Below are 23,455 nucleotides of genomic sequence, written 5' to 3' on the forward strand. Positions count from 1 at the left end.
CGAGCCGATCGGACTCATTGTGGACCATCAGAACAGCGTGGAATATATCTTTCCAGTACCCAGCGTTGGATCAATAAACACGATCGATATTTGGAATGGCGATAAGGAATTGGAATAATCTTTTTGGAGAACATCTGATCCGAGATAAGGAATCTATTTGACCAGTATTGGGATAATCAGAGCTGTTTTCACCTATATATCAACGTGTCCCATATGTGTGTGTGGCTGTGAGTGTGTGTGTGTGCTGATCAGGAAATAAGAGAATCGATTTTTCAGCCCGCTTCTATAGCGTGCATAAGTACACATATACTATCGATAATCTAGCGTTTATTTGAAAACGATTCATAAATAGGCCGAAAAATGACAACGTGTGTTTTGTGTATTCCAGTAAAGGGCGATTATCACAGAATCTTCTGAAAGTTTCAAGAAACAAGCGTTTTTCAAAATGGTATAAAACGGAAATGAACCAATTAAAAAACAATCCGTTTCGACAATGCTGACTGCAAACAAGTCATTGATAAGCGACGGCCATATTAGACACATAGCCATAATTTAAGATATAGTTTATGCGTTCGCAAATATGAGAGCTCTATCATTGAAGTGGGTGGCGGCATTCAACGGGGTAAATAGGACACGGAGGCCGGCACTCAAAGTGTTAAGAACTTCTAGTCATGCACAATAGAGAGCATCCTGACTGGTAACATCATCTCCTGTTTTGGGAATAGCACCGCACAAAACCTACAGAGTGTGGCCCGTTCAGCCGAACGCACAATTGGAGATGGGCTTCCCACTCTCCAGGACATTTATAACAAGCGTTGCACGGCCAAAGCTAAGAGAATAATCAAAGACTCTGGTCACCCAAACAACTGCCTCTTTGAACTGTTGCGGTCAGGCAAGCGCTACCGGAGTCTCATGGCCAGTACAGAGACTCAGAAGGAGCTTCTATCCCCAGGCCATCAGGATGCTCAATGACATTATATAACAACCCATGACAAAAAATCGTATTTGCAAACAGTGCATTCGATTGAGTGCAAATCCCTCTCTCCGCACCAGAGTTGGGTTCCGAAATATCGGTCTTTGCCATGCCGTTGCTGTTGAATTATTGGCTCTTTTCAGCTCCAGGGATAGGCTTGCATTAGATTTTCGGCTATGAAATGAAAGTGATGTTGTGTCACTTTGACCCATGTAAAAGGATAGTTGCTGCGCTTTTTACATTTATTTATAAAATTTTCTTTAAAAACATTTTAACCCATTCTCTGCCGGAGCTTATATCCATCCTTGTAGCCTCTCTGCCAGCACTATTTGTCTATGGAGATGTTCACCACCTTTGCAGGGCTATAACTTTTTTAATTGTATTGCTAAATTGACATTACTATGGCCCATTCAACATCAATTATCTATCGTTCAGGATGTAGGAACGTTTTACTTTTTCATTCACACATTCATACTAAAATACCGTCCAGAGCAGGCCACGTGAGCGGATCGGCGCGGCCGAGAAATCCGCTCTTCGCTCTTTAAAGCTTGGTCCGCTCCGCTAATCGCTCATGTTGACCCCGCCCCCAAGTCGCTCTCCGCTCGCTCCCCGCTCACCTTGAATCGAGCGCTCCCCGCTCCCCGCGCCAGATCGCTCTGCATTTTTTTTTTTTTTTTTGGAGCATGGTGTAAATTAGCTCAAACTACAACAGTCTACACCCCCTGGGCCCCTTAACAATTGTTTGTATTGAGCCGCATTGTAATTGTAGCCATTCTGCAATGTTAAATAACGTTGTTTATCCATTCACTAGCTCTATTAAGCGATGATAGGCTAGCCGAGCCACAATGCTATGGTCGCTGCCATTAACGTTAGCATGTAAGCTAACGTCAACAACAATGGTGTCGATACTTTTTCTAACAGGAGTGAGTGTGGGCGTCTCTACAGTGACAAAGCCTGAACAGGATATCACAGGTTCACCCTTCTCATTGGTTGAAAATGGCCTTCATGTTTGTACATCGCCATCTGTTGCTTTGGCATTGTACTGCATGTATATATTACATCAACAGTGTTAAACCACTGTGAGCGGCCTGGAGTGGATTGGAGCGGAGGAGAACTCTCGCTCCGGACGTCGCGCCGACTAATTTTAAAACCCACTCCTCGCTCACGTCAAAACCGCCCGCTCCGCGCCCCGCGCCGCTCACATGGCCTGGTCCAGAGTATAAATATGTTTTTATCGTTTTCTGCTGTATTTCATAGAACGTGAGATATAGCCATAAATGCATATATTAGATGATCAAATGCAGTTTGATACGATCAACGTTATATTAAAAATTTCAACTGTACATGATCCTAAACGTCATGACTGGTCATCTGCTGGTGACCGGAGGGAGGGGTCGTTTATAATTCAATGACCGACGTTAAATGATTCATGTAGTATGGGTGATATATAGATCAGAGCAGTTTGTATGGATAATAATTAGGGATGCTCGATATTGGCTTTTTTACCGATACCGATATTCCGATATTGTCCAACTCTTAATTTCCGATACCGATATCAACCGATATCAACCGATACCGATATATGCAGGGTTTCCCCCCCAAAAAAACGGAATAATTTCAGGTAACTAATAATTTCACTGGATATATATATATATCAAATATTGTTATTGTTTTATTTATTTTTTTAAACCGATACTTTCCGATATCACATTTTACTGCCGATATCGGCCGATAATATCGGTCGGGCCGATAATATCGGACATCCCTAATAATAATAATCAAAAACGCTGAAACTCACGGCAGCTTCCTCTTACCGTTGGGCGATCACACTGGCGCAAACAGATCCCAGTTATGTGATGTTGATCTAGGTGATCCAGTTCCGGTTTGTATAATACTAATATACGTCCAATCATGTTGTTTATTGAGTTATGGCAACGGATCGATATCCACGGTGTCTGGATAGAGTCCCGGGAGCGATAGCGAGTGGCCGGACGAATAGGGGAGTTGAGCGGAGTCCTACAGCACCAGCCAAGACTCCGTGGGTGAAATGTGAATACCATGACGAAAATATGAAATATTGATCTCAAAGACGCCTTTAGGCGTCATTGGCAGATTACGCATGGCGGAGAATGACGTGTAAACACGTCATCGGCGGAGAATGGGTTAACAATCAAATATAAATGTTCACGATCTAATATATTTTTTCTTTAAATTCTTTTATACAGGTAAAATATTTATAGAATATTTGCTGGGGTACTGTAGCTTTTTTACCATCGGGGGGGGGGGGGGGGGGGGGGGGGGGGGGTCCCTGACATTAATATAATGCCACATGCTGGCACTGCTGCAATGCAGTTAAGCTATTTGCTGTAAAGGCAGAAAAAAAAGAAAAAGAGAATGAATGAAGAACGAAGCGAATAAATCCTTGTTAATTTTTATCTGTTGTGTGAGAGGGGTGGGCTTTGATTGAGAGAGAGAGGGTCAGAGTGAGAGAGAGAGTGAGAGAGATAACAGGCAGGTCTGGCTACGGACTTTTCCTGGGTGGAAGGTATGGACTTGACCTGGGCATTAACATTAAGACTACTGAGGGAGCAAGCCGCTGTGAGTGGTGAGCTCAGGAGAGGGAGGGGGGGGTGGGGGGAAGGAAGGGGAGAGAGAGAGAGAGAGAGAGAGAGAGAGAGAGAGAGAGAGAGAGAGAAAGAGAGAGAGAGAGAGAGAGAGAGAGAGAGATGAGGATCTCCTTACACTTGAAACTTACAGCTAGAGCACGGTTCTCTGGGAATGCAGAGCGGCACTCAGCGGAGGAGAGAGGGGGAGAAAACAGAGAGAGAAGGTGAAGGGGAGGAGAGGGGGAGGAAACAGAGAGGAGGTGAGGTGTGATGGAGGAGAGAGGGGGAGAACACAGAGGAGGTGAAGGGGGGTGTGATGGAGGAGAGAGGGGGAGGAAACAGAGGAGGTGAAGGGGAGGAGAGAGGGGAGAACACAGAGAGAGAGAGAACACAGAGAGAGAGTGAGAGAGGGAGGGGGAGAGAACACACAGAGAGAGGGAGGGGGAGAACACAGAGAGAGAGGGGGGGGGAGAACACAGAGAGAGAGAGTGAGAGAGAGAGAGAGAGAGAGAGAGAGAGGGGGGGGGAGAGAACACAGAGAGAGGAGGTGAAGGGGAGGTGTGATGGAACTGGGTCACCCTGTGAGAGATCTCAGGAGTCCCTGAGGAGAGCTACGCCAGGGCCTGTTGTCTCCGGCTGCAATTTGTCATTGACCAAGAGGCTCACTGACGCTGTTAGCGCTGTGTGTGTGTGTGTGTGTGTGTGTGTGTGTGTGTGTGTGTGTGTGTGTGTGTGTGTGTGTGTGTGTGTGTGTGTGTGTGTGTGTGTGTGTGTGTGTGTGTGTGTGTGTGTGTGTGTGTGTGTGTGTGTGTGTGTGTGTGTGTGTGTGTGTGTGTGTGTGTGTGTGTGTGTGTGTGTGTGTGTGTGTGTGTGTGTGTGTGTGTGTGTGTGTGTGTGTGTGTGTGTGTGTGTGTGTGTGTGTGTGTGCGCGCGTGTATGTGCGTGTGCGGTGCATGTGTGTGTGTGTGTGATTATGCGTATGTGTCAGTGTATGTAAGTTCGAGAACTTTGTGTGTGTGTACGTACGTACGTACATACATAGGCTAGCGTTTGGCAGGGTGTGTGTGAGTTGGAGAACTCTGTGTGTGTGTGTGTGTGTGTGTAGGGGTCGACAGGGCCCTTCTCCTGGCTGACAGCCATCTGTGTGGTCGTCAGTAGCCGTTACTGAAACAGGAAGTGAGAGTCGGGGGACAATAGCTTGGGTAGGACAGGGCATAACAGTCAACACCCAGTCTGAGATTAATGGCTGTGCACAAACATATGGTAACTCTGATGTATGAGACGTGTCTGGCATATTTCATACACTTCGCCCATTAACCACGTAAGGCAAAGGCTTCAAGCTGAATAAATGAGGTCCAAGTCATGCATCTAAAATTAGTGGCCCAAAATACGCCACCTGCCTTGTACAATCAAACTGCCTGGTAAGCCGGATGATGATAATTACTTCTGCCTTGCAACAATGTCGTCTATATGGTCACACATAGCGTTAGAGATGATTTACTGACTCAAGACAGAAAATCTGGTAAGTGTGGGCATCTGAATTTGGCGTGTCATCGTGACACTGTGGCCTGGTGGGTTAGCGCCCGCGTCCATCCGCCGCATATTTCTGGGCGCAAGAGTCTTTTGTCAATTGATCCAATGGGGAGGGAGCGTATGCGGCCGCATGCTGCCGCCTATAGGAAATGCGCTGCAGTCGGCTTCTTTTTTCAACGCCTTTCAGCTTTTTTGTGCGGCAGCACCCAGCGTTTAAAGTTGAAACTTTCTGAACTTTTCAGAGTGATGCGCTGAGCGCATTTTCAGACAACCAATCACAGCCTATCATATCTACCACTCTGTTTGTAACCTGACACCGGAGTTGCCTGACCGTCTACCCACAAGAGACGGCACAAATACACTAATAACTACACTAATACAAAGCAGAGGGCGAACTGTGGTGTCAGGCAATAACTATATATATATAATTAATATACAATAAAGTGTATTAAAATATGCTATATGTGCAAAACCGCGGCAGTAAAATATGATAAAAAGATGGCAGTCACTAGATTTGATGCGCTTCATCCCAGCACTACCGGCGCACTGCCAGCGTTTTTCAGCTGGAAATGTGAGGTAGGTGGACGCATGCCCTAGAGCTTGGCCTATAACAGACAGGTTCCATCCCCGCAACAGCCATCGTGTTCATCCCGTCTCTGTGTTCTTGAGCAAGACGCTGAACCCCTCCCTGTTCTGGGGTCATTGAGAACATGGCCGACCCTGCGTTCTGACCCCCCCTGGTGAGTGAGACGTATCTATATGGATGTGTTTCTCAGAGGAATATGCAAAGAAATACGTTCCATAGGCAAAATTCCCCAAATCATGACCCTGGCATAACGACAATCATTTCTTCCATGGCCCAAACACAAGAATGGTCCGATGGCCAAACAGTGCTGCGTTTCTCATGTGATTCTCGGTAAAACCCGGTCCACACAGGACCTGCTGCTCCACATGAGACCTCCGCAGAGGATACATGGGTGTGTCAGCCCAGCGGGGACGGGATCGATACCTTCAGACACTGTGAAATAGTGACCCCTGTTCCCAACCAATCATTCAGAGAGAGCGAGAGACAGAGAGAGCGAGCGAGAGAGCGAGAGAGCGAGAGAGCGAGAGAGAGAGAGAGAGGGGGGGGAGAGAAGAGGACTGAAAGCCTGGGAGCAGGTCTCTAACTCAGTGTGTCTGTGAGGTGTGCCAGAGCGTGGTGCTGAGGGACAAAGTCGTAAAGCTGTTTCAAAACCTGTGAGCATTCCAATAAGCTCACCCCAAACATGCTGCAGTCCAATGAAAATGTGGCTTCACACACAATACTTATCTCATCAATTGTGTAAAGAAAATGAAATGGCCACAACCCCGACGCGACAGGGAGGAGGGAAATGGTGTTGTTGTCACTGAGCGACTCGACGCAGATCACGCGCGAGGATGCAAGCACGGTTGTAGCGGCCTATATGAAAAGATTACGTGGGTTCAAATTCAGATCTCTCCTAACCCATTGCCCCCTCCCAGCAGCATCAGACTACTACTGGACCGTCTGGGATCCATCCCACCGTGGGCAAGGTAAATAAACACCAGCAGCAGCGTCCAGGCCAGCAACACACAGCGGAGGGCTGGGAAGTTCCCCCCGCTTATATATAATAAAATAAATAAAATAAAAAAGGCTTTCATTACCATGCTGTGGATAGAATAATTTCCCCCTCAATGTGACCTTCACCTGCCTTTGTCTACCTGAGGCCCCTGAGTGAGCAAGCTTTTATTAAGAGACTATTTTCATAAAGCGAGGAGGAGAGAGGGAGTGACTTGTGCGTTTCTGTGATGTTTTGGTTATCATTGTAGCAATACACTATATTACTGGTGACTCCAAGGTTGTACTGGAGACAGCGGGTGGAATGGTTTCACATCTCAGGCGGGTTCTTCTGTCCGTTTGTGAAGTAGGGCTCGGCCTTTAGTGCCTTGGCTTCAATTAGCCTCACTTTAGTAGAACCTGTCTTGCCTCTATGTAAGTGTGTCTACAAGTAAGCCAACGACCACTGCTGTCCCTGTCGTCCACTGTCGAGAGCACCCTTCCTCCCAGGTGTCAGGCACCTCGTTCACTTCCATTTCATTTTGGGGACCTAGTCTAAATATCATACTTCTGAAGTATAAACAAACTACTGCTGTAAAGATTTCAATAGTACAGTGGATTCTGAGTCAACAGTGTTTAAAAGCAGATCTTGTAAATGTGTTGAAGGTTTGAGTGTGTGTATCTCTGTCTTGCGTGGAATGTTTGAGGAGTGGTTACCATGGTTACCTGCTGCCTTGCTGCAGGAAAGATTCTAAACATTGTGTGGAAAGTTGACAGTTGGTCAAACTACATCTCAAGTGGGAAATAGTTCCTGAATAGTTGTCCTTTAGATCAAATAACAAGTACCTTTGACACAGAAATATATATTACACAAAATAATATTACTGTATAGTGTGTTTCTACTTCATATAAGTCCTCAAAATGAATGGACGTGAATGAGGAGCCTGACACCTGGGAGGAATAGCGGTGTCGACGTTACTACTTAAGTGAAATATCCCTTTAAATCACCTGGCATTATGGGCCGTCCTCATTCATAGCAGTTTATGAAGACGGAGGCAGGCAGACCGTAAGACAGAGGCTTGATGGCTAATGTCCCATTGGTTCTAGATGACCCAATTATTATCCCACATGCTCTTCCTTCCTTTGCACTTCATTCCCCTCAGCACCTTGAAAAAGCCTCCTTCTCATTTCTGCACCAGCACATAATAGTCATAATGTACATCCTTTCACTAGGAAGGAGAAGATTGAGAGGGCACGCAAATTATATCACAATAGAAAGACGCCTAAATCAAGTATGCATTAGTCAACGGCATCTTCAATACATCAATATGGTGCTCCGTCTAACAGTCTGTGTAACTACACTGTAATTATGGGTGACATCGCTTTCCTGTACTGGCCTGAATCAACAGAGCATCTCAAAGTGAAAGCAGTGTTTCACGCTATGCTGCTGAAATATGATCACCGCGTCTAAGCAAAGCTAACTTTCATACTTCATATATAGCAAAAACGCAATCATTTGATAGGAATATCTGATGATCTGGAAGATCATTTTGTTTCTGTCAATCTCAAAGACAACTTTGACAGATTCCCGAAATATTGTGTCTGTTACTAGGCTTGAGTAAATTGTAATGAACCAAAGGAGAATATCAATTTTCTTTTTCTTTTATAATTTTTTTTAAACTCCGACAGTGAATAACACTATGATTAAATAGACGGTTTTGTAGATACAGTACTGAATTCTGCCATCCGGACACAAGCTATTTGAAATATGATTATAGAATATAGAATATCAGGCCTATAAATGACCTTATTATGGCCAAGTCGCACATTTATGGATCGGGCCAAATCTCCCCTTTCCAAGAGTTCAATCTGGATTTAGTATTTAGCAAAAACCGTGAATGAAATCTACAGTTACTTTTTTATAATGTAAATTTCTCTGCCATTTTTCATCAGATTGCAACACCGTTTTTTGCTAGACATTCACAGAAAGGTGAAATATGATCCCGAAAATAAAGAGGAAAGAAAAAACTGAAAAAGAACTCGGATGATTGACAGGGGCTGGCGTGAGAGTGGGAACTGTAGTTTTTTTTATTATTAAAAAGCACATCAAAAGCCCTGGGTCTCTTCTCTCAAAAGACTACACTGAAGTTAGGTTGCGCCAAATCCTCGATGCCCTGAGATTGCTATAACTCATATTTCACTAATAACACTTGAAACTAGGGATGTCCCGATAAATTTTTTTTGCTCCCGATCCGATCCCGATCATGTGATTTTGAGTATCTACCGATACCGATCTTTCCCGATCCAAAAAAAAACATTATTAAAAAATGTTTTCTCCCATCCCATCCCACCCTGAATGTAGACGTTATCCAGGTGAAAAGTTAACTTCATTCAAGCGAGGCATTGCAACCGGAGTCATCTAAAAACTCCGCCTCCAACCTGCTGCTTCATGAGAGCAATGGCGCCATCGTCTGTAAAAATCAGGTGACTGCAAGTTCTGCAACTAGTGGATGTCCCTCATCCTTGACATAAATCATTTGATGTATTTTTCAAGTCAAGAGTTTTATTTGTCACGGCATACAAGTATACAATGAAATGCGGATGTATAATTAAATCAAAGGAAATGCGTTTGTTTTTGCAAAATTCTTCTGCTCTGTGTGACAATAAATAAATGAATGATATGCAATTTAAAACCAAAACTAAGGCCTCAGTATGAGATTAAGACGTGAAATAAACGATGTAAATAGACGTGTTAAAAAAAATAAAAAATTTAAATCCCTTTTTTTTATCCCGATCTTCTGAAAATCACGTGATCGGTCCCCGATCCCGATCACGTGATCGGATCGGGACATCCCTACTTGAAACCATTGGTAAACAAACGTAGACTGCTGTTTTGACACGGTTAGGGTCTTTACTCTTGGCTACATTTGTATAAAAATGTTGTTACATTTATGTAAATTAACACTGTTTGATAATACAAGTGCAGTGATGCAATATAATATATTTGTGTTCAATAAACGGCAGCAGAACTCGAGAACTACTAGGAATGTCTGCCACCTAAACTGCACGGACTACGCATAACGAATGACGTATATCACGCCAGTTAGGGTAACTTATGTATACTGCTGTTCTGTCTTCTCACATCTATACTCTGCACTGCTCTGGTCTACTGTATGCTGTTTGTTCTATATGTTGTAGATATGTGAACTATGGGTGTGAAAGTGAATAATCATGATCATTATGAATGCATCCATGGACTCTTTTATCCTCTTCTCTCTTCTCCTCTCCCCTCCTCTTCTCTCCTTTACTACTGCACCTGTGTATACTGTATACTTTACTTACTCATAGTATATATTTAGATTCTAGTGTTTATTGTAACCACATTTATTGTAATGTATAAGATAACTGATAGTGATAGGGCATACAGACCCTCATCTGCACCTTTGATCACACTGCCTACTTGCTCAGATGTGTATATTCAGTTAATTATATTGTTTACACTGCCTATATTTTTAAATTTTTTACTTTTCTACTGTACTATAATTGTATTGCGTGTATTTCAGGGTTTCAGTTAGAATTTTTTTTTGTCTGTCTGAGTGTCCGGTAGATTTCAATCTACCGGACAAATGGGATCAATTCCGGTCAGAGTTTATTGAGCTTAAAAACAATTGATAGGCCTATAAAGAATGACATCCTCAAGGCATTTATAATATTTTAACTTAAAACTAGGCTACTTTTGCGTATATACAGTCATTAATATATTCCAAATAAAATAAGTCCCTCGAGACTTCGTGCTGCTGCCGACTTGAGGTGTCGTGGGCAGTCTGCCCGACATTAATAAACAGCAGTCTGTTATAATCACATTTTTATGAGCTAACGAATTCCGTTATATTGGACATTTGTATTAATTATATCAAGCGAAGAACTGAGAAATTTGGCAGAGAGAGACGGCAACATTATCGTGGGTTTGCGTGATGTATCTCCACCTCCCAACGACTTGGTGCTGGTCATAATGTCCGGTGAAAATAATTCCCTCTAAGCACAATTTGAATTGTATTAAAATTGGCTAAAATTAAATAGCCTATGCGATGAACGAAACAATCATTACATTTGTTTCATCGTTGCTTCACCAAGCAGGTCTGTCTAATAATGACAACGGTGTGTCAGCGCAAGCTTGCTGCTAGATTTACGAGAAGCATGGCGCTGCAGACCCGCAGAGCAGCAGTGTTTTCAGGTCCGGTCGGGGGACCGCTCAGCAGTGCTCCCCACCCAACAGCTGAATTGCCAATGGCTGAATTGGAGTACTGCACTGTGCCGGTAAAGCTGGTGGGTTCTGTGGGTCTGCAGCTCCATGCTTCTCGTAAATCTAGCAGCAAGCTCGCGCTGACACACCGTTGTCATTATTAGACAGACCTGCTTGGTGAAGCAACGATGAAACAAATGTAATGATTGTTTCGTTCATCGCATAGGCTATTTAATTTTAGCCTATTTTAATACAATTCAAATAATCAAATTGTGCTTAGAGGGAATTATTTTCACCGGACATTAAGACCGGAGAGATAAATATGTCGGACTTCAACAGATTTTGCGGGTCAAATACCGGTAATTACCGGCTAACGGAAACCCTGGTGTATTTATGTCTTCTACTATTGCCATGCCCATACCTGTACCACCCACTCCCCCATGCTGCTATGATGCCTGCATTTCCCCAGGGGAATCAATAAAGGAATATCTTATCTCAATGTAAATTGTTTTAAAAGCTTATACTTTTATTATGTTCAATAAATGTGAGACACCTCATGTGTAAGCTAGAAATTTCCCCTGCTCATTACTGTACACAGATATTAGAGCCATATGAAATTTGTTAAATTTTTTTCCAAATTCCATTAATTGTTTTCCCAAATTCTGTTTTTTCCGTTTTAATATTTCAGAAATCTGTATTTTGCTTTGTACGTGCATTTTACCATCCATCGGAAAAAGTGTATAATAAGTGGGAATGAATAATGAATATGCACTAGAGGTGCGGCAAGGGGGGACTGTACAATCCCTTTAAAAAAAAGTGTATTTGGCCAGGCCGTCTTCTCATACAGAGCATCCCACCAATGGAACTCAATTCCTCAAACAATTAGAGTGTCCACTCCACATCATACCATTCATTCAAGTGCAGGGTTAGGGAATGGCTCATTGAAAACCAGAACTGTCAACACTGAGGTGTCTGTGTGTGTATGTGTGTGTGTGGATATGGTGCGTCTGTCTATGTCTGGGTCTCTTAATATGTCATGATGTGCTCTGTCCTTGTGTCCATGACTGTATTGTGACCTGTATCCCTACTATGTCTATGTGCTTTTGTTGTGTTTTTATTCTAATGTTATTTATCTTGATTTTATTCTGATTTGATTTTATTCTGTTTTTATTGCTAACCCTTTTTTTACACCGGATTTTAGTCTGTACCTTCTGGCAGGGGGACTGCCAATGGAAATTAGCCTTTTGGCTAAAATTGGGTGCATTTACATTTGTAAAATGTTTTATTAATGTACACTGTCCCCCTTGAACAAATAAAGTAAACCTAAACCTAACCTAAATGTCCACAATTTAATAAGATATAACAGTCCATTTAATAGTGCTGTCTTAAATACTTCGAAGCTTCGTTCGATGGGTATGAGATTCGAATATGAAAATAAATTTTGATTAAAAAAATAAAATAAAATAAATTATATATTTCTTTGCAAAATCAACTCTGCCTCTCTTTGTTAACTACAACAAGCAATGCTGTTTGTTATTTAAGATGAGGTCGGACTCGGCACTGACAGATTTGTGTTCATTGTGCTGCTTTTATAAAGCCTCAAAGGACGGCTTACAATATTTCATGAAAGCAAAGTGTTTTGTATGTCTAAGATTTAAACTTTACAGCACTGACAAAGTTGAACAAAGTGCTGTACAAGTCCCACAACATAAAAAAAAGAATACTAATACGTTTTTTTTTTTTTTATATAAACACAGTTGATTCCATTTTTATTGCTCGATTCCGTCCGCGATTCCGTGAACGCGGATTTCATATGGCTCTAACAGATATGTACTGTATGCACAACATACACGAGGAAACCTCACGGCAGGGCGCGCTTCACAAGCCTCACCTCCACCGCTACAACATCCACAGAGAGGAATCCAAACAGGCCTCAGGCCTCCTATTCTGTGATGGGACTCCATTGTGTAAAAACAAAACCATTCAACTAATTTATTGAATTGGCCAATGTGGTGTTAATTAATCTCAGACTTTTTAGGCCTACGCCTTCCTGGGCATAGCAACGTCAAAGTGACCCTTTATCCAACTGAATAGAAGGACATGTTCAGAGGGCGGTTAGGTGGTCGAGCGGAGATTGCGTTCGTCACCAGCCCCGGAGCTGTGAGCTTGGTTCGCCTGTTCGAATCCAGCTCACAGCTCCGGGGTTGTCACCAGCTTGGCTGGCCGTCTGCACTGATACAATTGGCTGTATCAGAGGGTGGGAGAAGCTGGCGGGGTGGGTCCGGGTCGTTGTAAACAGCGACTCCTACAGTTCGGTCGGGGCGCCTGCTAAGCGCGGATTGGACGTGAGGGGGATAGTGTGGTCCTCCCACACGCTACGCCCTCTCAATGAGAATCCGCGCTGCCAGGTGAAAAGAAGCGGTGATTGGCTGGACGTGTGTCGGAGGAAGCACGCGGTAGCCTCCACTCTCCCAAAATGATCTGACTGTGGGGGGTAAAGCGCAGCGACCAGGAAGGGACTGGGAATTGGCATACGACTAACATTGGGATGGGAGAAAATCGGAGGAAAATGGAGGGGGAAAAAGAATATATATAAAAAAAAAAAAAAAAAAAAAAAAAAAGGACATGTTCAGGTAGAACATATACCACCAGACCTATTCTCACTTGTTCCACAGTTCCATGTTCTCAGTGGAACATTATCCCATCAGACCTATTCTAACATGTTCCAAATGCATGTGGTTAAGTTTGTATGTTTGAGTTGAGAAATAAACATTTAAAAACAATCAGTAATCTCTGCATTTTCCTTGATAACCAAGCAAGTAGACTCACACCATTAATTTATTATGATCACAATTGTCCACAATAATCACAATCGCACTCTTTCTTTCTCAGTGTAACTGTGGAACATATACCACCAGACCTGTTCTAACCTGTTCCAAAGCTCTATAGTGTTCTCAGTGGAACCTATACCATCAGACCTGTTCTAACCTGTTCCAAAGCTCCATGTTCTCAGTGGAACATATACCACCAGACCTGTTCTAACCTGTTCCAAAGCTCTATAGTGTTCTCAGTGGAACCTGTACCACCAGACCTGTTCTAACCTGTTCCAAAGTTCTATAGTGTTCTCAGTGGAACATATACCACCAGACCTGTTCTAACCTGTTCCAAAGTTCTATAGTGTTCTCAGTGGAACATATACCACCAGACCTGTTCTAACCTGTTCCAAAGTTCTATAGTGTTCTCAGTGGAACATATACCATCAGACCTGTTCTAACCTGTTCCAAAGCTCTATAGTGTTCTCAGTGGAACATATACCACCAGACCTGTTCTAACCTGTTCCAAAGTTCTATAGTGTTCTCAGTGGAACATATACCATCAGACCTGTTCTAACCTGTTCCAAAGCTCTATAGTGTTCTCAGTGGAACATATACCATCAGACCTATTCTAACATGAAAGCAAGGGACGGGCCGGGGGGCTTTTGCAGAGCGGCAGAGAATTCAGCCGTTCTGAAGGCCCTTCGATCAACATGCCGGGCAGGCAGCCTGCTGCACTGTCAACATATGGGCAGAGGGGTCCGAGAGAGAGCGCTGATATACAGCCGCACCATAAATCTACCCCTCTAAATCACAGCACACTTCCCTGGCTCACGTCACCCGTGGCTCACGTCACCCGTGGCCCCACACACACCAACACTCCCTTGCACTGGCTCGGCTCAGTCCGCTATGACCTGTGAGGTTAGCTACGTATGCTGCATACCCCCCACAGCGGCAATCGTCCCAATCGAGTTCTCCGCTGAGGTAATTGGCAGGAAAGCGATCCAAAAGCAGAAACAAAAGAGGGTCATTGCAGAATCCCAGCAACCTTCACTCCCAGCCACGCGCAGGCAAGGAGCTGAGGCTGAAAGAGCACCATATTGGTGCTGTAATTAAAATCCATTGTTTGCACAGGGAAATAATGTGGAGCAAAGGGCCTTGTATCAGCTACTGTCTCCCCTAAGCACCGTGACAACGGGCCATATGCCCGAGAATAGCACACAAAATGTCGAACAGTCAATTTGTCAATGGCAGGGGAACGGGGCTGGTGTGAATGTACGTTGCACAGATAAGGGTCCCGTGTGAACATGAATACATTCCCTACAGAACCAAAGGGGGACAAATTGTGCAATAAGGGGTTTCCCCCTGTTTTCTGTAGCTACAAACTACTGTGTCCAATACAGATAATGTAATGCAATTTCTTTGCAGGAGAAAGTCAAAGGCTAGAGGTGCTGTAGCTTTTCCCCCAGTTCTATTCATAAAGCGTGCATGCATGCACAGACACACGCACACAAAATCTTTATACCACTCTGATCGGTCACAGTGCATTTACATAGGAGCAATTGACTTCATGGTGTCCGTGTGTGTTACCAGGGTAACCCTGGCCTGCATTATTCAACAGCAAAGCTGGGGTCAGATGTGAACACAGGCCTGGATGTGTACCTCGGAATACATGAGGGTTTACTAATACACCGCTCGGTGACTTTCATCAGGAAAAACCTGCGTGATCAAACCGGGCACGCCGTTGGGCAAAACTCTAGACTCTCTAGAGAGACAATCAAACGTTCCCTCGTTGTGTCTGTCAAACCGGTGTTGAGTATGCTACAGTGTGGTGTACTGATGTTTTACGAGGCTGCATTCATGACAGCTCGGCAATATTCACACTTACGCTCCTTAGTGCTTCGCGAGGAGAACACAGGCTGAAGCGCCATCACTGAAGGTAAAGTACTTTCAAGTGCACAAATCAATCCCGGCACCTGTTCCAATACATCAGACAAATATATAAACGACATTTGTTTTTAAATGGAAGAGAGGGGGGGGGGGGGGGGGGGTATTAATAGATGCCTGTCTGCAGGGTAGTGGAAGTATATCACCTTCCTGCGTCATATTTATTACCTGCATTTCTGAGGCTCTTAAAAGAGAGCAGACACACATAAATCCTGCACTTTCTAGGTTTGGCAAGAAACATACTACCACTGCTTCTAGTCGATTGCACACAAAGCCAGCTTTTCTTTGTCTCTATGGTATAGTCACTTTCCCAAAAGCTCTATATGTCCTTGAGTCCTTCAAGAAGAGAGTCAAGAAGAGCTCTCTCTCTCCCTCTCTCCCTCCCTCCCTCCACCCCACCCCAGCATGTGCTGTAGCAACATAGCAGTGAGGACTCAATGTTTCAGCACGCCACAGACAAGAGCATTACAGCATGGCTGAGCTTATCTATTGGCCCAGAGCCACCGTTGGCCCGGCCCCCAGAGGAAGTCTGGGCGTTCCGATTGGTCGCAGGGGGATTGGGGCTTGTATCAGCTTGTCCTCTGGCTGATCTGTTGGACCGATCCCAGCTGGGAACGATGTGGACAGTACCAGGGCTTCTGGTGATTGGAGAGTGTTTCAATAAGGTCTCTGCACGCCACAGCAAATTGGTCTCTGGCCCCATAGAAGGCACTGGCCTCTGAGCCACACCTTGGCCCCATAGAAGGCACTGGCCTCTGAGCCACGCCTCTGCCCCATAGAAGGGACTGGCCTCTGAGCCACGCCTTGGCCCCATAGAAGGCACTGGCCTCTGAGCCACGCCTTGGCCCCATAGAAGGCACTGGCCTCTGAGCCACGCCTTGGCCCCATAGAAGGGACTGGTCTCTGAGCCACGCCCCCATAGAAGGGACTGGCCTCTGAGCCACGCCTCGGCCCCATAGAAGGGACTGGCCTCTGAGCCACGCCTTGGCCCCATAGAAGGGACTGGCCTCTGAGCCACGCCTCGGCCCCATCGAAGGCACTGGCCTCTGAGCCACGCCTTGGCCCCATAGAAGGCACTGGCCTCTGAGCCACGCCTTGGCCCCATAGAAGGGACTGGCCTCTGAGCCACGCCCCCATCGAAGGCACTGGCCTCTGAGCCACGCCTTGGCCCCATAGAAGGCACTGGCCTCTGAGCCACGCCTTGGCCCCATAGAAGGCACTGGCCTCTGAGCCACGCCTTGGCCCCATAGAAGGCACTGGCCTCTGAGCCACGCCTTGGCCCCATAGAAGGCACTGGCCTCTGAGCCACGCCTTGGCCCCATAGAAGGGACTGGCCTCTGAGCCACGCCTTGGCCCCATAGAAGGCACTGGCCTCTGAGCCACGCCTCGGCCCCATAGAAGGGACTGGCCTCTGAGCCACGCCTTGGCCCCATAGAAGGGACTGGCCTCTGAGCCACGCCTCGGCCCCATAGAAGGGACTGGCCTCTGAGCCACGCCTTGGCCCCATAGAAGGGACTGGCCTCTGAGCCACGCCCCCATAGAAGGGACTGGCCTCTGAGCCACGCCTCGGCCCCATAGAAGGGACTGGCCTCTGAGCCACGCCTTGGCCCCATAGAAGGGACTGGCCTCTGAGCCACGCCTCGGCCCCATAGAAGGGACTGGCCTCTGAGCCACGCCTTGGCCCCATAGAAGGGACTGGCCTCTGAGCCACGCCTTGGCCCCATAGAAGGGACTGGCCTCTGAGCCACGCCTCGGCCCCATAGAAGGGACTGGCCTCTGAGCCACGCCTTGGCCCCATAGAAGGGACTGGCCTCTGAGCCACGCCTTGGCCCCATAGAAGGGACTGGCCTCTGAGCCACGCCTCGGCCCCATAGAAGGGACTGGCCTCTGAGCCACGCCTTGGCCCCATAGAAGGGACTGGCCTCTGAGCCACGCCTTGGCCCCATAGAAGGGACTGGCCTCTGAGCCACGCCTCTGCCCACCTGGTGTAGCTGCACTGAGGTACAATAAGTGTAACTCGAGAATAAAAACATTCTACTGAAGAAAAAAAAAAAAACTACACAATTGACCACGATGATCTAACATACGCGGTCATAATGATATTGGCTGCGTATGGATAGCGTGTACTATAATTGTAGCCTACAGTATAGTATGAAGGCATAGGGCTGAGGGAACTCAGTGGGGTTCTACGGGGCATAGCTCATCTGGATTCCAAAGGTTACTTGGGACGTATCTCTGCGATCACTTATCTTTTAATGAATTACAACAGAGCACTTATCCCCTCTCCTTTGACCACCTTATCATCTCTGCCATCCTGCCGTTCGGAATTAGTCTATATTACTCTGTGAAGAGGGAGCGATCATACGCATAGCAGATAAACACACACACACACACACACAAACTTACAGTCCAAACAGTGTGTTGTGTGTATACATTCTCTCCCCATGGTTTCACCCTGCAGCGAGGGGAACATTCCAGTGTGCTGTATAGTCTATGTGGCACACCAGACGTGCGCACGAGCATGTGTGTGTTTGTGCTTGTACAGTACGTGCGCAGGAGTGTGCACGTGAACATATGGCGACGGAGAGCAAGTCATACATTATCCTCCTCAAACACAACACCTTCCCTGTCACCTCTCCTCTGTTGACGGAGCCCGCGCACCTGTCTCCGTCCTCCTCACCTGAATTCACTTAAGAGTCTGGGAGCCAGCCGGGTCAGAGAGATAAGAGAATCATTTAGTGTAGGCAGTATATGTGTATGTACAACCTGTTCGGAAATACGTATGCATGAGAGACTGCGTTTTATCTGGGTGGCAAATAAGGGATGGGTCGTAAAAAATAACAAATAAGCTAATAATGGTTCGCGGGGATCAAGGTAGACTTTTCTAATGGTGGTCACTCGCAGATCTGGCACAGCACTAACATAGTGTGTGGAGAGACCAGACTCCTGCATCTACGAAAACACAATACGAAAGCTGCCACCCAGCTGCTAAGAAAGCCCTCTGATGCGCACGTTGGTAAGGAGGGGCATCTTGTGATAGTTGTGCTGTGGGTCTGGATGGTGTGGTGCTCGTTTATATGCAGGTTATTGCCTCCAATAAAGTCACGCACTGTGTTGACTGGTATGCACACTGCTACTTAGGAATCTACCTCGCCTATATTACTACCTACTATGCTAATATGTCGTTACTACAATGCACTCAAGACTGTAGCACTCAAAGTCGACACTTGACGAACAATGTTACTTATCCTTAGCTGCCAGAGTTATACCCTTCCTGGTGACTTGTTGTACAGAACTTGGAAGTCGCTTTGGATAAAAGCGTCAGCTAAATTACAAAATGCAAATGTGAACCTTAAATTCCAGCCACTAGGAGGGAGTGTTGCACTCTTCCTGCCTGACCTCTGGCCTACATGCACTGTTATTATTCCTCCTTGGCTCAGTAGCTGGCTGCAACATAGCATCAGCCCAGTGACAAACTTCAAGAACATTTTATGAAACCATCTCGTCGAGTGTGGGACTTGTGGACCGGAGTCCTGCCACGGCACCCTGTCTGTTGACCTGTGAGGACGACGGATCTAGCTGCTCAAATGAGCCCATCATGAGGAGCGTGAGTTCCATGGAAGAGCGCCAGATGACGTCGTGAGAACTATTCTATTTTTTTTTGCCTTTCTAGCCTTTGTGAATGTGGGCCAGAAGTGGGGCACGTTCCAAATATTTGGTTATTCATTCAGACCACCCACCGACTAACCGACTAACCCAGTGAAGTTGTGCACAACATCCCTAGTGGCAAAGTGCATAACTGTAAACAATAATTTACAAATGCCATTGCACTTACCTGTGTGTGTGGGAGAAAGAGCGGAAGAGAGTGTGTCTGCACAGAAATGTGTGTGTGTGTGTGCCCATGCACGCACGTAGGTATTGGCGCTGAGATGGTGAGTCACTTAACAGTGGCATGCGGCGGCGGTGAGGCTGGTGAGAGATCAGAGATGAGAGGAGAGGAGCTTCCCCTGCAGTGAGGCTGGAGGGAACAATAGGGCTGCTGGATCAGAAGAGTCTGCCTGCCTGCCACAGGCTTCCCCCCTCCAGCGCCCAGGTTGGCCATTCATAAATCACTTTTATACCGGCTAGCGCCCCCAACAGCCTCACCTCTTCAAATGATGCACAGGGTAAAAGGATGAGGAGGGAGGCAGGCGAGGGGGAGGGAGGGAGGGACTGATGAGGGAGTGATAAAGTAAACAGGAGGAGGAGACAGAGCCTGATGGCGGAGGGTGGTGGATATTTAGTCCAAAAAAATGACTCATTAGAAGTTGCTCTAATCCTGCTATGATGTTTCCTGGCACACACGCACAGAGAGAGAGAGGGGGGGGGGGGGGCGAGAGAGAGAGAGGAATTAAGACAAGACTATAAGTCAAGGCCAAGACTTATGGGGGGGGGGGGGGGGGGGGGGGGGGAGAGAGAGAAACAAAATACAGAGAGAAAGGGAGAGAGACAGAAAGAGAGGGGGGGGCGTATTCACCACCATCTGAAGCTCACCGGAATTACCACACATGAAAACCTTCCACTCTGTCCTTCAAGTGTGAGAGAAGCCCTACCTCTCTCCAGTCAGAACATTAGCAGGGACAGAGTGTGGTCAGTCAGGGTAGCAACCCTCTGGGAGAATTAGCCCTTGGCCCAGTTGAGCACTCCAAGTGACTTGAACCATAATTTCAGGAAGCACAACTCAACCATTAATTTGCAGATTAATTAGAACGTGCTATGTTTAACCTCTTAAGCCAGAGCGGTCCGGTACCAGACAGACAATGACATCACGCCATAAATCCATCTCTACAGAATGTATGAATTAATGTTGCGTTATGTAGCCAGAGTAAAGACCCTAACCCTAGTATTGACGCGAGGAAATGACAACGCCATTTTGTTTGTAGTCCTATGAGAGCAGACCCGGGACTTTTGATGGGCTTTCGAATAATAAAAAAAAACTACACTTCCTAGCTCATGCCAGCCCCTGTCAATCATCCGACTTCTAGATTTACTTTTTTATTTCTCTGATTTTTCATAGCCAACAAACCTGAACGTTATTTCCATACATTAGAACGTTTCTCTACCTGTCTGTGAACGTCTAGCAAAAAACGGCGTTGCAATCTGATGAAAAATGGCAGAGAAATGTACATTATATTTCAAATTGGCAGAATTCAGTATCTGTATCTGTATCTACAAAATATCCTGTTTAATCATCTGCCCTTTATTCATTTGCTTAGATTTCTTGTACACGTGATCTCAAGAAGGTGCTGAATGAGCTCAGTGGCAATTTTTCATGTCTGGTAATTTTTTGCATGGTGTTATTCACCGTAAAAAAAAAATATATATATATATTCTCCTTTGGTTCATCACAATTTACTCAAGCCTAGTAACGGACACAATATTTCTTACCTTGTAGAAGTGGATCAATCTTCCATTTACTTAGGTATGTATTTTTTGGCGGATTTTCAGAAAATATGGCTAGGGCTTAATTAAGAGGTTAAGTCTACAACTTACTTTACAAAGTGACCCCAACAATCTTCTGGTGGAGGACGGTGAAAATCGGCTATTTTAAACGCTACACTGACCTCTGCCCGCAATACATTTCCCGGACAAAAACAAAGCAGTATTGAGACACAAATGGTGGTGGAACTAATTCCAAGTTGTATGAATGGAGATGCTGGAATCTTGAGTAGGACTCAGAGAGGGGGAAAGCGTTCCGTCCAACCCCTTTATCCAGTGAAACAAAACACATCCATTAGTAGCCCCCTTTCTTATTGATCGATTAACTGCTCAGCTAAACATTCAGCCCAATACTATTCATCATGGAGGGAGGAAGGATGCATGCTATGCTGCTGGGTTTTCAGGGGCAGATGAATGTCTGTAATTGAGATTAAACTGGTGGGTTGGGTGGTTGGAGCAGGGAGGGCGGAGGCCCAGGGAGGATGGTGGGGGGGCTGTCAGTGTAGAGTGCTGCAGGGCCTAGTAAAAAGTTAAAACGGTGTATAAGCAACAAGGCCACACGCTGTCGTAGATGTGAGGTGCTTTTTAAACACTACGCATTTCCTGTGAGCCGCTACTAGAGGCAGAAGAGCAGCTAACCATTCAACAAGTTGAGTTACTGTTGAGTTAGTGCACCTCCTGTGAGCAGCCACTAGCGGCAAAGTGACTAGCCGTGAGTGAGTTACATTATGAGAAGTTAGGTTTGATCCATTTTCAGACAGGCTCTTCAGTCTTCCCTATGCTATGGTATTTCCCCAATAAAAGAACACTTCTCCAAGTGACATAAAACTAAGAGGTAATGACTATTTCTGGGCCTTGATAGTCTTTGCCGTGATTTATATCCCGGTTTTGTCCTAAAGTTGTAGTTTATTGACAAATTCCATCTAATCACTCTTTATTCCTCAAGTTGTTTCCCCCCAAAAAGAGGCATGGTGATCAAAATCCAGTGTGGATGACGTATCGCCGGTCACAAACACATGTGGCATGAGTGTGCATCAGAAGAACCGCACAAGAGTGCTTCCATGAGGAAATGGACTCACTTTTAGAGCCCAATAACAGATGGGACATCCGCGTGGCTGCCATTTATGCTGTTGCAATTCTGCACTTTCATTGGCCATGTAAGGTCAAGTTTTGAGCAGACACATTAGCTTGGCATCCATTCCACCTGGCAAATGGTCAATTATTGTAATAGCCATAAAGATAATGTAATCGAATGGCTATAAATTGCAGTGACAATACATTAATTGAATTGCGTACTTAAATCTATGCAGAATCCCCCTTGCCTATAAAAAAATTTAATAAAAAGGCCTGGGCTATAATCATGGGTGTGGAGGAGGAAGTAAGCCAGTAAGCTTGTTAGGAGGCCTGAATAAAAATCAATCACCAGATAGGCGCAGAGAGAGCATTACACTAACACAAAGACTCCATCCCTTCTGATGACGGCCCACTTTCTCCACCCAAACAATGGCAGCGCTTCGTCGGAGGTGTGTTTGCTGAGCATTACTCCCCCAATCTCCTTCATTAAGACTAAAGTGCCACGGCGAGGCGTAATGATTATTTAATAAAGGGGACATGGTCAATGGTATGCACATAGAGAGAGAGAGAGAGAGAGAGAGAGAGAGAGAGAGAGAGAGAGAGAGAGAGAGAGAGAATAGAGAAATAAAGAGTGAGAGAGAGAGAGGGCATGGAGGCCATTCCTGGCGTACGGTATAGATGTGCCCCCTCCGTGCCTCGGGAAGGCTTGAAAAAGACACTTGTGAAAATTAATGAGCTCAATCAAAAAAAAGGAAGAGAAGGCACCCAAAAACTCCTCCGTGGCTCAGAGAGTGAGACTGCTGCTCGTCTCTCTGCACCGGAAAACAAATATTTATTTTTTAAAAAGGCCACAGGACGACACAGTATTTGCTGCTATCTAATACCCCATTCTCTTGCCCGCCGCACTCTCGCTCCGTTTCTCGAATGCGCGGTGATTCTAAGTATAGGGCCGAGCAGAGGCAAGCTCTACCATAAGCAGTGTGTTCCAGGTCTATTTAAAAAGAAGAGATCGAGAGAGACAGAGACAGGGGTTGGGGGTTCAAAAGGACATGGAGAGTGAGGGAGGTGTCGGTGGTGGAGGATGTAACACAGGGGAGAGGGGAGGGGGGAGGGTCAAGAATATACAAAGTGGAACCACGAGAGACCACTTTATTTGGAGCTACTAAAAATAGCGCAGCAAATGGCAGCAGGGGCTAGCCGAGCTAACGCTCCTCTCTCTCCTTCCAGGCC

The 23,455-nt window shown here is 45.7% G+C and overlaps 1 protein-coding gene across 4 annotated transcripts in view; it reads right to left on the reverse strand.

The window, feature by feature from the left end:
* mib1 (MIB E3 ubiquitin protein ligase 1) overlaps positions 1 to 23,455 on the reverse strand; it is a 185,627-nt gene that overhangs the window by 41,684 nt on the left and 120,488 nt on the right. The gene's annotated exons all lie outside the window — the stretch shown is intronic.

This window comes from Notolepis coatsorum (assembly GCF_963971535.1).
Source record: "Notolepis coatsorum genome assembly, chromosome: 13".
Classification (NCBI taxonomy): Eukaryota; Metazoa; Chordata; class Actinopteri; order Aulopiformes; family Paralepididae; genus Notolepis; species Notolepis coatsorum.